Genomic DNA, 13,491 nt, shown 5'->3' with positions numbered 1-13,491 from the left:
GTATTTGTTTTTTGTGAAAATTTGATCAGTTCACCTGTTCTAAACCTGATTATTTAAATGCTAAGATTTAAGGTATGAGTCAAGGAGGTAAAAAGACTATAATTGCTGCTGAAATATAACACAAAGGGCCCCAGCAAGATTCTTCTGGAAAAACTGTGTTGGGGAGTCATCTTTGCACTTTAGGAGTGCTTTCTTCTGGATTATTTTTGGAGGGAGGGATGAGTTGGTTTACTAGATAAAATATTTCAGTTACCCAGGACAGCGTTTCTGCCCATCCGTGGGATTATGAGAAGTGGCGAGGAGCAGAAAAAAAAGATGCATTTACAGCTTATACTTTTGGCAGCAGCCAAAGAAGTAATATTGCTGGTTTAAAAAAATCCTCCACTCTCAGTATATGGAAGTCAGCAGTTAAAGGAAAACACACAACGGACAAGATAACTTTTCAGCTGAGTCTGGAAAATATGCAATTCAAAGAGTGATGTTATCCTGGTGATGAGAGAGATCGAGCTCGTCATAGATGGGAAACTTTCATGTCTTATCGATTTACAAGATTGGGCGAGTCAATGGTGAAAGAACAGATAACCGTGTCTGTGCAAGTCAGTGTTTGGTTATGATGCTGATACGATTCTTGGTGTGTGAGATCGAATTTTTCTGGTGCAGGAGTTGAGTTTTTTATTTGTTTGTTTTCTCGCTTTGCTTTTTGCGCAGTAGAGCTCAAGGAGGAAATGGAGGTTATTGGAATATGTCTCTGATATTTTAATAGTCTGCTCTCAGCATTGTCATTTCCAACCATCAATCCACGAGAGGAAGGAAGTCGAGCAGAGACACAAGGAAACGACGCTGAATGGGCTTCGTCCAAAGTTTAAATTAGGCAAAGGTTTTAATTCTTCTAGAAAAAGCTTCAAACTTTTAATCACTCCTCATTAATGCGGTGGAGAAAAAGCTCAGAAAAGCAACAGCAAGTGTAAATAATTTCATAATCTCGCTGGCACCGCTTTCCTTTATTCATCCGTCATTACAGAAATATTAACATTTCACACATCAGGCAGTGTTGGAAATAACTCAGAGGAATAATTGCCCTTTTGTCCCATAATACTCATTTCTACCGTCAAACCTGTTTGTATTCAAAAACATCAGGTCATTCATTGTGAAAGAAAATTACAGTAAAGAGTGACGTGTGTGCATTTGCTACAGACTTGTTGCTGTTTTGGAGACATTTTCCTAATTAAAACCTACAAAATCCAAAACGGCCTCTCAAGAAAGACGCCGTTAAACACCTACCAAGGTAAAAATAACAAGCAGCAGGGCACAGTGAAGATTTATGATGGGCTTGAGACATATCTGGGGGGACATGAGAAATGATTATTTGCTGTTGGTTTATTAGGGCGACTATTTCACTCCTCCTGCCATCACGAGTATTGGAAAAATGAGAGCAAAGAGAAGGATTCAGAAGTAGGGATAAAACAAGTTGCCTCCAATATGATAGACAGATGAAAACAATCAGAATAAATGAAAAAATAAAGCCTTAGGTGGATTTTTCTTAATTGAAAAAGTCAATTGCTCAATGTTTTATTTAGTGAAGGGCATTATGGGTCAGTGGACAGCATTTAAACAGATGCTAGAGAGAGCACCGTGACCCAACTACCCAATCAATTCAGGACACTGGAATGAACTGCAGCCTTCAGTACACGAACGCCCAAGAGAAGCAGCAGGACACGTAATGAGCTCAAGGTTATACCAGGTCTCAGTGTAGACAGCTATTGTTAACCTGTCTGCATTTTAATTGCAGCCAAGTACTCCTGTAGGTTTGATGTAAATCACATTCATTTGCCTTCAGATCCCTCTGAAACGTCCTTGTACCAGATAACCGGCTTTGCACTCCTCGCATGCTGCATGTTGATTTCCTTCCACTTCATATGGAATACAGCTCGATGAAGCAGTAAGAGAAAAACAAAGTATATACAGAGGTTCTCATGTGATGTCACGCACACTTTGCCCAACAATACTATGTATATTCCTGACTGGTTGGCAATGGTTGCTGGAAGTTGGTGGGTAAAAGCCCTACTGATCGCTTTGGGTGCAACTAGATTCCCGCAGTTGCCTGTAGTTGTTTTTCTAGCTTTGTGATAGTAAAACTTGAAGTTATGATGCAAACCAGAGACGGACAAGGTTCAACTTCAAAGTAAAAGTTGTCCCTCGGCGCTGAAGCGAACACGCGAACAGGTTCTTTTTCTACAGCTCAGAGGGAAGTTGGGCAATGTTTTTAGAGAAGTCAGTTTTTACTATTCAAACTGCAACTAGCTATATGGTAGCAACCAAAGCAATCACAAGTACCAACATTTTCCCCAAGCAACCAGAGTCGCCCATCAACCTCCACCAACCACTGGCAACCAGTTGGGGAATACTCATTTGTCTCTTAACAACTGATGGTTGTGGGTGAGTCTCTAGGTTTGTGCAACTTTATCTTATTTAATTCACTTCAGTGAAATTTTACTTCTATTGTGCCAAAGTACTTGCTTTAATGCACTATATATCAGAGGATAAAGACCCTACGATAAAACAGAGGACCAAAAAAACTAAATCAGACGACCTATGAGCAAACACTTGGTGACAGCGGCAAGAAGAAACAGTTTTAACAGGAAGAAACAATTGTTACCAAGACTGTAATAGTTTCAAAATGGTTAGTGGTCACATGATTAACATCACACGGTTAGTGGTCATGTGCCTATAAAAGCTCAGAAGAAACAATTGCACCACATGGGGACACCATACATGACTATTTTTTTCCTTTTATGCATTTATTTTCCCATCCATCCGCAAATATTTACCATCTACTGCTTTATCTAATAAGAAACAAGAATCAAACTGCAACATTTCGTTGAACCACTCGATATTGTTGCGACTTTACGACACATTCGATCCTTGCTTAAACCTAAACTTGTGACTTTTTTGCATTTACTGAAACGAATGGTGCCGATTCTGGGAGGACAGTCTCATCAGGTCCCCCACCCTCACAATGCCCTTGAACATGCTACTGCTTAATGAAGGCATGATGCATGAGTGTACAGTACATTATCTCTCCTAAACAAGTCCCCATTATTAATCATTCTGTTTATCAGCCTACACGAAAATAGCCTGAATAACTATCTAAACCTAATTTTTAAAACTTTAAAAAAGGTCCATCAGTTATTCCTCAGTGACCTCTACGTCTCCTTGATAACTGCTCCCTCCTCTCCAGTCTCCACCATTTAAACAGCACCATGCTTTCCCCCCTCCCCGCCCTGATACGGCTTCCCGCTGTTGCATGGAGTGGACTCCCCCCCGTGGATCGTAGCTCCAACACTTCATCCCGCTGCGATAATCCCCATTAAACCATCTGCACTGTCGGTTCCCCGCTGCTGCGGCCCTGACTGGGATAGCCACTGCCATTACATACAGTATATATCTGCACTGTACAAATCAAACATGACTGCTTCAGTCATGTGCAGCAGATCAGCAGGATGGAAACTGCTCTTAAATATTAGGCTCCAATACAGAAATGACATGAGCTGTCAAACTTCAAGGATAAGGAAAAATGAGCTCAGACACTGTAAAAAACATCCGCTTTTCATCAAGTTCAAGTACACACTGGTGTCATTTAGAGGTTTATTTTGGGTGAGTTCACAGGGATCAGAACCAGCCCACTGAAAAATGTAAACGAGCTAAAACTGGGAACTTTTACTGGAACAACATCGTAACAGTCTAAACTCTAAGCTTTGCAGAAGTCTTACAAAGCCTCCACCTCACACAGAGTAAATAAACAATAGATGAACAAATAAATGAATATTCACAGTTAGTCTTCCACTGAATAACAGAGGTTTTAGATTTTTTTTTTGCATGTTCACCGTTAAATTATTTAAAACTCAACATTTTTGGTGAATTCACAGAAAAAAATCCTCTCTTTTTTTAATCACAGGAGAAAGTGTGAGTAATACGTTTTCTGTAATTTTAGGGATTTATTTCTCAGAGTTTAAGCCCGAGGAGGCACGCCGACGGCTTCCTTTGATTTACTACAGCACCATTTTCTGTAATGGCGTTAAACTGAATGAATGTGGAAAAACTGAGACGCATTATTTTTCTTAAGACATCTCAGGGTGTTCATCATCACTTTGTTAAAGTGAACTTTTTAAAAAATACATTTAAAACTTCTTTATGCTAAAAGAAAAGGTCATTTCAGTGGTGTGGCCCACATTAGATCAAACTGAGGTGTTTAAAACGAGCTGCTTTTAATGCAGCATTCGACTTCATGTAAAACTTGTTTTTAGTGTCGGGATAATTAACTGCCACTGAAACAGTTCAACAGAGCAAAGAAAACCAACAGATGATTACACAAGCTTTAAACAAACCAACAAACTGTGGCACACAAATGTTTTTAGAAGAGAACAAATGCAAAAAGGCTAAAAACATCCAAACCGGACACAACAATCTCTCTACAGAACTGCAGCCCAATAGTAAACTGACGACAACTAATGTCTGAATGAAGTGATTTAGATTATCAGGTTAGTATGAGCCTGTTTACACGCACTCAGTTATCCCACTACTTTTTCACATCCTGCTGTTTTGCCAGACGTACGGAATAAACGTATAAAAAGTACACGTTTATCATACTGCATTTTGTCTTTTGATATCAGGTCCAAATTTCATTTTAATTAAAGTCAAACCTTTGCTCACCACTTTGAAGGACAACCACAAAGAATGGTAAACAGGACTGTGTAGAAAAACCTCAGGTCTGCAGAGACTCCAGGCTGCTCTGATGGTTTTCTGCATGACTTTATCAGGATCTCACATTATCACCGATCTGGACTTTGGATCATTGCAGAACCTTCATTCTTTTCTTTTCAATAATTCAGTGGGAGGTTTGCTGCTGTGCTTGGGATCATTGTCCTATTGATGACCCAGGGCCGAGATTTAACGTTAACATCAATGAGCACAAGGTGCCCAAACCACCATCCCTCCACAATCATGTTGACAGTCGGTTTGAGATGTTTGCGCTGATATGGTATATTTGGTTTTCTCCAAACACGGTGCTGTGCACGATGGACAAACATCTCCTCTTTTGTCTAATGTTCAAAAGACATCGTTTCAGACGTTTTTTGGTTGGCTGCAAACATTAGCTGTGCTGCTATATTCTTTGTAGAGAGCCACTCAAGCCATCTTTGGTATTTGTTTCATCTGAACAAGCCCTAAAAAAACAGTCAGTGATCACTGTCGACCTCTCTCGGTTTTTATTACCACTGTTTAGGGCTGTTCGATATAACCATATATATCGGATGACGATATAAAAACGTCTATCGTTTCATTTTACGCTATTGTTTGTTTTGTGGTGTCGCAAAATAAACTGTTTACGGCAATATTTTTTCATTATTTTGATGGTCACTGTAGTTATTATTAATTTCTTAAAGTTCTCTCTTTCTCTTATATTTAATATAACCACACTACTGATGGACAAGCGCCTGTTTTTATGCGTTGTGGTTAGCAACAACGAAAACCATTGTGTGTCCGCTTGTTTATGTTCCTTTCACAATAAAGCTCAAGATCCTGTTGAGACTTTTCAAAATAAACTGAATCACGTGAAAGATGCAGATTATTTACGGATGAGAAGTAAAAAAGACGCCAGGTGCTAAAAAATAAACCTTAGACTCAAACGTTAGAGCAGGCTTTTCCCCGCAGCACGCCGTGTAATAAATACTCACAAAGAAAACAGCGGCCGTTACAACTTATGTCTAAAAATGTATCGTTTCATGCATCTGTTAAAACGCTCGACTCCAACTACATGACGCGCAGCTGGAAACACTTCACGCAAGTCGAGCTGCCCGAGATTCACAGAAGTTACAGAAAATGTTACATTTTTGTGATTTATATCGTTATCGGGACGATAGATGTCTTATATCGGGATATGAGATTTTGGTCACATCGCACAGCCCTACCTGGATGTTAAACTTCACTGTTACACCTGGTAGAGCAGCAACGCTGATCATTTTATTACAGATGAAAGAATTTAGACAGTTTGTAACTGTCAGTGATGGCGCAGTGTTCGTTTGAACCCCCACCGCATAGAGTCCTTTAGTGCATCAGAGTGCAACAGGGAAAAGAATGAAAAGGTTTTTTTGGGGTTTTTTTTAATGACGTTATTCCAAGTTATTCCCACACATAAGATACTGTTGTTGGTTATATTTGTTTCCAGTAGTTTGTTGGCCTGTCACCATTTTCTGCAGTTTGTACTACCAAAACCAACCAGTTTTTCCTCTGATTAACAGCATTATTATTTAATTTCAGATTTGTGCTTTGAACAATTATGAAAACAAGATCGCTGGAATAAAACCAATTTAGCTTTTTTCACTACACTGCTTGCTACAGTGCATTTCCACCTCTCCGTGAAACCTCACACTCATTCACAGTTCAGTGCAGCTCGATTAGATTGAGATCACTAATAGAGAGCCTGTCATTGACTGTGTCCATGCAGACACAGTAAAACTCACCAAGTTTGAATATGAAGAATATAATTTCTCTAAAAACAATAATTACGAGTCGTATGACAAACCAGTGCTGTCCTTTATTTCACTATAACTTGAAGTGGATTCACAATTAATTCTAAATAAAATAGAGACGGGTGTGGAGCAGTTGACTTTAGAAAAAGAAGCCACGGCTTAAAGGCAGGATGAAGGAAACATCTTGTTTCAGAGAGAAGATGAACTGAGGGGCGAGACCAAGGCCATGTATAAGAGAGGGATTATTTTGAAGTGTGAATCATGCAAAGCTCTCTTGGAAAAGTTACGCATAAATGGCTTGTTTCAGGCCATAACAAGCTAAAGTACTGCAGTAACAACGAGGTGAGTGGCCTTCAAGGGGAACAGCACTCAAGGTCACTGAAACTCCTCTTAGAATAAATCTTTATTAGTCAGTTAATTAATCAATCAGATCAGTATTGAGGAAAGTGGCAGGTTGGGTCGTTTCTGAAGCTGTGGGGGACAGGCGAGTTAAAATTAACTTTATTTCAACACATGAAACAGCGCGTGGCTTAATAGTCACGCAGTGCAATTGAAATATCTGCATGACGATAAGCCGTGAACAATGCAGCGCAAGCATAAACTGCCTCTGAGCTCATATACGCCATCGATTTTCCATCACTTCCCACATACTGGGAGAACAATAAATCAGCCATTTAAAATGTACTGGCCGTCCAGCGGGGTGGAGTGCACCAACCGCCGCTTGGCTAGTCAGTGTGACGCAGACCCTGTGGTGAAATTCAAAAAGAAAACTTATCTGGGGACAATCAAGGACAGAGAAGTTTAATTGAGGTCTCGGGAATCTCTGCCGGAGCTCAAGCAAAAAGCCAGAAAGACCCGGCTCTTTCACGGCCGCTTAATCTTTTCAATCAAAGCTGTGTAAAGGGCCGGGATCAACACTGTGATCAACTCTGTTATGCAATGGCCTCCATCGTCTCCCCTTCACACCCTGGAGCCGACAAATACTGCCAGGAAGGGGGAAAAAGAAAATAACGCATTCAGCCATCCATTTATCCGTTTGGGTGGTGAACATGAGAATCAATCAGCAGGAGAGCAGATCTCAGTCGACAGAGCTTTTTAAGAGCTTTCAGAAGTTGAAGATCACGTCACACCCACAGCTGATAGCGCTGATGCACGAAGAGATGCTGATTAAGAGATGTGACCTGATGAATTATCAACCGGGCTGCTTTTAGGCCTTATTACTGTGAAGTAATTAGTCTGTCTCTTTGTGGATTCTTCATTAAAATCAGAGGTTAATGCACAGTAAAATATTCACATCACACTTAAGTGGCTTGTGGCTGAGTGAAACTAAAGATGACAATGCAAGATCACAGGCAGCATGCAACTGATTTAACTCGGTGCACTCGGCAAACATCACCCATCATCTCCCTGTGGGGAGAAGAGGCGTCGGTGTCAAGCCTGTCACTCTGTTTGGGTGACTGACAGATGGTTGGCGAGCAGGCCTAAGGTGAGGCGCTAAAAACAAACCATAGGGCCTGAAACTCCAGGGGGAAGAAAGAAAGGAAGTCTGAATCAAACAGGTGACCCGTTTGATTACAAATGCTGCCAAAGCTCAAAAACCGGACCAAACAGGTGTCATCCTTAATGTTTTTCTCATCCCTGCTCATCTCTGCAGCGCTGCTGGTAAAGGTCTAATCATCTGCACGGGGACAGCTGCTGTCAAACCTAAAAATAACCCACAATCTGTTGTCCGCTGCGAACAAAGCACCCCGAGTGCTGCAGATTGTCCGTCTGGGGGGAAAAAAATCTGCCAAAACTGCTCAACAGATTCACACATAAAAATCTAACAATGCAGCGCCCGGGCAGACGAGACGCGGCCAAAGAAACCGAACAAAGTAACGTGACGTTAGAAGCCCAGCTGCTAAACTGGTCTCAAAGATAAGATGAAAGATCAAACGGTAAAATTACACATCTAATATTCAGATTCCTGTTTAAGGTAATATGAATATTACTTAATATAACTCCCTTTTAAATAATTCAAATGTCTTTATTCTCCTGACGTGGCGTTATAATAACCTTCGACTTTGTGTTCATCAACTACGAGCGTCCCGCTGCTGATGTGCTAACAATGGAAGCCTTAAAACTTGGACACGGTTTAGTAGTCTAGAAGGGTGTTAACATACACACACGTCAGAAAGCATTGTCCTTTTAGCAGACAATGCTTGTCAGATTTCCAGGAGGGACATGATTAGAAATGAGTATATCAGAGGGACAGCTCAGGCAGGGATGGACAGTGCAGAGGGAGAGCTGATATGTTGGGCAAAGGATGGTGAGGATGGAGCTGCCAGGCGTGGATGTGGTGGAGGAAGAAGATGACAGAGATAGGGTGAGATGGAGGCCGATGATAGGCTGTGGCAAGCAGCCAAAAAAAAAGAAAAAATTAAGATTTGTTAAACTTGAGTTTAAATCCAAATTCAAAACGAGCACTTATTACATTCTCAGGTTAAATGTGACCATGAAAGGAGAATAAACACATTATAAATGTTATTTAACAGAAAGCACCTTGGAGTTAGTTGGTTTTGTTTTCATGCATTACCTGCAAAGAGCAAAATGATATGAATCTCGTAAATGCAGCTCCTGAAGAGCTTTTTATCCTCAAAGCTGTTTATGCTGCTTTAAGTACACGATGATCATTTTATCCTGTTTTCTGTCTAATCCCGTATATCGTGTAGTGGAATAAAAGATCAGAACTGTTGTTTTTTCCCAATATTTCTTTGTTACAGTTATTTTAAGTACTTTCAAACATGTCCAAGATTTCAAATAATGTGTAACGCTCCAGACAGAAACACATAATGGTACATTACAACCAACAAAGAAATATACTGTAATTATATTATAAGTAACTTTAAGTAATACATAATTTTTTATGTATTGCATAACTTAAGGTATTATACAGGAAAGAATACATAATTAATTTTTAAGTAAATGTGAAAACAAAACTATGAAAATTATATAAGTAATTTAAGTAGTGCTTAAACTCCTGGTAATGTTTCTCCATCTTACACTGTACTTATATTACTGGAAAATATTGTTGAATTATGATTGAAATTCTATTTATTTACGAGGCAGTTACGCTCTCAGTCAGAGGCTGTATAATAAAGTCCTACCAGCTTTTCTATTATTCGTTTTGTAAGATGTCAGTGGGACCAGATTCTTATCAATATCACTTCAGCCAATCAGGAGACGGTTAGCTTCAAGGTACAGTAACGGGAGTAAAACGGCTCGTTTCACTCAGCGGATCAGCTGCAGGGCCTGTGGTTTTAGGAACTTTTAAAAAAGAAATGCTTTGAGCGGTGAATCGTACAAAGCCACTCAAGCTCCAAAGGTACAAATGTGGAGAGGAGAACGTCCTTGAAGCTGGTCTGGCTTTAGTTGAGTATTATCTTTAAAACATCAAGGTTACAGGAAGATTCATTTAAGGTGTGTCGTTTGATGCCAGTTTCAATTTAAGAGAATATCTGTCCTCTTAAAAAGTAGATTAAAAAAGTGTGACCCGTTAGGGTGGATGTGTGCAGGCGCATTGGAAATGCTTTTTAAAAAACATACAGCTGGAAGAGGATATTTCCACCGATAAATAAAGGTGAGACATGTATATTTATCATAAAACTCGGCCTTTCAGATAGCAATTTTGAGCGTGGCTTCCTGAGCGCCCTGTCCTAAACTTTGCAACTGTGGTGGGTCCCAGAAATAAACTCCCAGTTCAACACAATGGAAGAAGAAGGGCACCTTGAACCCTGCAACTGAGCTCCCAATGCGACACTGAAAAAGCCTTCTGGTTCTGTGTGAGTCTGGCTTTGATGGTCCCCCTGCAGGCAAAAGAAGAGCTGATAAGAAAGAGTCAATTATTTAGAGTCATCAGTCTGGGTAACTTTAGGCTAGAGCCTCTGACCCCACACAGACCCGAGTGAAGACGCCACTGTGAGCCGACCACAGGAGTGTTTTATCCCCCCTAACAGAATTATGACTTATTGAAGATATGAAAGAAAGATCTGATGGATAAAAATACTGTTAAAATTATATTCCTAATAAAAACAAATAAAAATGTAACAAATTATTACTTGTCAGCTGTAAGCTGATTATGATAAAGATCATATTATTTCTAGTTATTAACACAGTGAAAAATCGAACGCGAGGGGTGTAAGTTTAACTCATTTAGATCAGTGGAATGAACAATGAATTAAATTTGTGCCATTACATAGATTTATATACAGTTCTCTGTTCCTCTGCATTTCTTCAAAGTGCAACTTTTTGCTATACAAGACTTATTCACATAATCCCATGCATGCCTGCACACACGCATGCCTGCACACACATGCATGCCTGCACGCACACATGCACGCGGCATTGACAGGTATAATTACGTGAAACTTTATCGCCACTTCAAATTAAATTTTGATAGAAATAAACGTTAAAAGTTAAATCTACTCTTTCGCTGTAAGAACCCTGATGTCAGTTCAAAGCGCTGTGACCGATTTTGTCTTTATCGGGCGGTGACCTCGAGCTCGCACTAAGATGGTTTGCAGCCAAGTGTGAAGTGGCTTGGATTGTGAATTAGCACCTCTGAGTTTGAAGCTACGGGTCTGGAAAAGGGCGGAGGGCCCGCTCGGGGTCGGGAATGAAGTGCTGCCCGAGGTGGAAGAGTCCTTGTCACAGGTGGGGTGAGAGCAGAGCGGGAGACTGACAGATGCAGCATCTGCAGTCGTTGTCTACAGCGGTGTGGACGCTGTAACGTCCTACTGCGGTAAAGAGACGCCTGAGCATGAAAGTGAATGTGTTAAGTATTAAAAAATCTGCGTCTCTACCCTCAACAACGGCCACAAGCTGTGTGCAGTGACCAAATTATAGGTTTGTGGATAAAATGTGGCAGAAACGGGCTCCCTCTGAAGGTTGGCTGGGCTCAGTCTTAGAGATAAGAGGAGCTCAGAATAAAGCTGCCACTCCTACAAAAGAGCCAAGTGGACGGCTTTTGGTATCTGAGGATGAAACCTCCTGAACACCACCTAGCTGAGCACTGCTGGAGAGATTGTATCGCTCAGCTGGCTTGGAAACAACTGCTTGCACGGTTAGTTTGGTTTGATGTTGGACAGCATGTTTCATGCCTTTCCTAAACAATACTCCATTGTTGCAAGTTTGAAATACGTCCACAGACAGCACAGTTTTCTTTTTAAGCATTTCAAAGGAACAGACAAACCGCAGAGTAGCTGTTATGAGTGTATGAGAGTCTTATAATTTATATACATATTTCTGTTATTACTTAGCCATAAAAATCTTTTTTCCTTGTCTCACATAATCATGATTGATTCTGTTGAAACTGTTACATTAATCTGCAAAACTGCAACTGTAAACGAAAAGTCCGGAGATCACAAATCAGCATTATTTAAATTAGTTTCACATAATAAGAAGCTTCACCCCAAAGGAGACAAAGGAGAGAAAAGTTCATTTATTAGGAAATTATTTTGTCTGCTCATTCTGTTAAATGTAAGCAAGGACTGGACGAAGAGCGAGAGAGAGAGAGGAGAGAGGCGAGGCTCCGAAATTATTCGGGAGAAGATCAGCACATCGATCACTGTCTCAGCGCAAAGTTAAAGCTCGAGTGGAAATCACAGTTAAGACTTCAAGGACACAAAACACTTCCTGTGGGCAGCCGAGGTGGGGGCGTGCAGGGTGTCGGGGGAAGTTTGAGTGAAGACGAGAACAGAAAATGTTGTTAAGATCAGAGTCTGACAGGAATGGAGGCGAGGCTGGGCACATTACGCCTTGTTCTTATGGGAGATAAAAATATCCATGCAGGGTGTACGAACATGGGCTGCTTGGGCCAAAAGAATATTTTTATCCAGTGAAGTCATCACTGTGGAATTCTGTTCCCTGGAAAACATGCTGCACTTGCACTGCTGAACAAACCTCTTGTACTGTCTTTGCTTTTTATGCTGGAAACAAACAACAGTCCACAAACTCTCACTGACACCTGTTTTCTCCTCGCATGTGGTTCCCACATTTAACCACGGTCATGCTGTTTGTAAATGCGACTTGACTGAGACACATCGAGCTGAACAGAACCTGAGGGGACCATGAACTAAGGGGTTAGCAGGAAATTCTGGGCTTGTTAGTATCTCAAATGTCCAGAGCTGCAGTTTTAACTCCACAGGAAATACAAAATTGTCACATATTATTGTAATAAAGAGTTAATGAATAAACAAAGTCGTGCAAACTATATGCAACACATTGCATGTGATGCAGAAAATCCATAAATATATTTTTATGTTTACTGATAAAAAGCTCATCTTTAGACCATTTTCCAAGAATATTCAATCCATAAAATTAATTTCGCTTTGATCTGGCCACAAATTGATTTCCACATCTCCTCACAGGGTATGAGAGAGACCTGAACGCACTCACTAGCCTGTCCTGTGTAAATAAATGAGAAACAAACCAGCTCTGAGAAAGTCCTGAGTGGTAAAATAACACATATTAATCCATGAATTCAGAAGACTGCTGATTTTCTGCAAACATTGTTCTCTTGATTTGCTCTGGGTCTTTTTTATGACTGAAACAAGCAGCATGCATTTTGTGCAAAGGAAGAGTCAAGTATCTGCTTTTTATGTTACAGCCTGAAGCAGAAAGCCTGACCACAGGACAGCTGCCTCCATCATCAAAGACCCACCTCCAACATGGACTGTTCACACTTCTACCCTCGTGTGGACGTATGAAAGTGTGACATCTAAGATCTGCAGACTAAAGAACTCTTTCTTCCTGCTGCCATTAAACAGAAGTTAATCTCGGCCTACTTTCATCTGCTACTGTCTGCATTTCTCACTCTGCACACTCACAGCTGTCTACTGCACCCACAGCTGATCAACTACTACAAACTGCATAAATATCCACAACATGCACATAACTCATGGGAGGTCAGATTCTTTCCTTTTAT

The 13,491-nt window shown here is 40.6% G+C and overlaps 1 protein-coding gene across 2 annotated transcripts in view; it reads right to left on the bottom strand.

The window, feature by feature from the left end:
* The window catches only part of slc38a12 (solute carrier family 38 member 12), an 89,741-nt gene that overhangs the window by 41,399 nt on the left and 34,851 nt on the right, over positions 1–13,491 (bottom strand). The window lies entirely within an intron of this gene.

Source organism: Neolamprologus multifasciatus, chromosome 4 (genome assembly GCF_963576455.1).
Source record: "Neolamprologus multifasciatus chromosome 4, fNeoMul1.2, whole genome shotgun sequence".
Classification (NCBI taxonomy): domain Eukaryota; kingdom Metazoa; phylum Chordata; class Actinopteri; order Cichliformes; family Cichlidae; genus Neolamprologus; species Neolamprologus multifasciatus.
This window is presented reverse-complemented; position numbering and strand designations above follow the sequence as displayed.